Here is a 2,102-nt window from a genome sequence, read left to right as displayed (position 1 = left end):
AAGCACTGATGAAACACACAACCTTCCTCTGGTTCTTTAATGCTCCCTCCCCCACCCTTACTACCATGACCCCAATTCTATCTTACAAATCTGACTAGACCAGAACATGTATACTAGTACAGGTAAGAGCTCACAACACATGGAATCCAGTACAGATAAACCCCTCAGGACCAATAAGGGGAGCAGCAATACTAGGAGGGTAAGGGTTGGGGGGTGGGGGGAGTAAGGGGGAAGCAATCACAATGATCAATGTATGGCCCCCATGCCAGGCATATGAACAGCAGAACAGTGGATGAAAGGAGACAGCAGTCGGTGTAAGACATGAAAATTTTTATAAATTATCAAGGGGGCATGAGGGAGGGAGGGGGTGAAATGAGAAGCTGATGCCAGAGGCCCAAGTAGAAAGAAAATGTTTTGAAAAAGATGATGACAACATATGTACAGATATATTTGACAAAATGGATATATGTATGGATTGTGATAATTGCTGTAAGGGCCCCAAATAAAAAGATTTTTTTTAAAAAAGGAAGACAAATAAAATGAGTTAATATTTTTAAAAAAATAAAGAATTAGGTGTCACACTGAAAAGTGGGAGGGAGGCTGAAACAGGGAAGTCAAATAAGTGTCACTACTCATATTAATGGAGTATTTGTACATCTTATAAGGAATGACTGTTTTTTTCCAGTGCATGGCCAATCTTTTTACTTACATATATTTTTTAATGCATGATATATTAAAAATCAGATTAAAAATAAAGTCCTCTTGGAAATTGTTCAAAGAATTTTTCATTTATGACAACAATGCTTTTTTAAAAATGTAGTTGTATCTTATATGGAGTTAAAATACATAGCCAAGAGAACAAACATAACCCAACCCTTATTAACATAGGGAAACTATTTCTCCTTTGCAAACATATACAAGCCTTCTACAAATGGGATTCTAACAAGAGGGAGAGTTTATGATTGAAAACATCATAAATTGGAGCATAATTACATAAGATCTCAAAATGGAGTGTAAGCGAATCATATCCTCTGTTGGAGTTCTGGTGGCTGTCCATGAAGCTGTGCCACCACCCAAATCCCTGCTGTCTGAGCTTCTGCCGTTTCCTCAGGTGGATGGGCCCTTGGATGCCCAGGTAACAAGTCTAGAGGGACCAGAACCACCAGAAACAAACTCTAGAGGGCAGCCATGGCGAGTCGGCATTTATGAAACCTGAAGAGCTGGACCTGGGAGCAGTAGGCAAGGACAAGCAGGGCGGCTGTGAGCTGCGAGGTGACGATCCCTCAGCCACTCAAGAACAGAAGTGGAAGCTTCTTCTCTAATAGAACTGGAAGGGTCTCCGGACTTAAGCCTGGCAGCTTGACATCAAGAACCTTCGGTGGCTGATGCTTATGCACAAGGACAAGTCTGTCAAGTCAGACTTCAAAAATAAGCAGCCAGTTATCCAAAGGCCTCCGAAGGGCTCTTCAGACACTATTGCACGTAGTGGGGCCTTTCCACCAAGCTGAACCCGTCATTCATCACTCTACGTGGCTCTTTGACAGCATTTCACTTGAAAGTTATCTAAGAGAAATAAGGAGTCTGTCTTCAGTGTATGACCAGTCTTCTTATTTTAAATATATTTAATTAAAAATTATTAGTTGGGATGTAATACATAGACCCTATCATTCCATATTTCAATCACGTCAAGTACAATTGTACAATTACTACCACAGTTTCCAAAAATTCTTTTTCTACATGGGCTCCTTGAAATCATCTCTCTTTTACTCCACCACCACCACTAGATCCCTGACCCCCTTGAGACCCCTTATTCTTTTTGCTGTCCCTATGGGTTTGTCACTCCCAGGTTTCATACGTCGAAAAACAGAAGGCATGTAACACAGCTTCCAGAGGGTGACCTTCATTGACATAACACCTCCGAGATACACTCTAATATGAACAAATAAAAACCAAGTAAAACAATACAAACAAACAAAAATTGGAAACCAGATCAGGTCCAGCCTGTATCATAGGTGGCATCTACTGACAAAGTTTTAGCTGTTAAAGTCAGATTTATGCCTTTGATCTTCTATACTCTTCTCTCCCAAGCACTCTGTTTAGTG

Source organism: Echinops telfairi, unplaced genomic scaffold (assembly GCF_000313985.2).
Source record: "Echinops telfairi isolate 266 unplaced genomic scaffold, ASM31398v2 ScPeMD7_9;HRSCAF=40, whole genome shotgun sequence".
Taxonomy (NCBI): domain Eukaryota; kingdom Metazoa; phylum Chordata; class Mammalia; order Afrosoricida; family Tenrecidae; genus Echinops; species Echinops telfairi.
Note: the sequence above shows the minus strand (reverse complement) of the source record.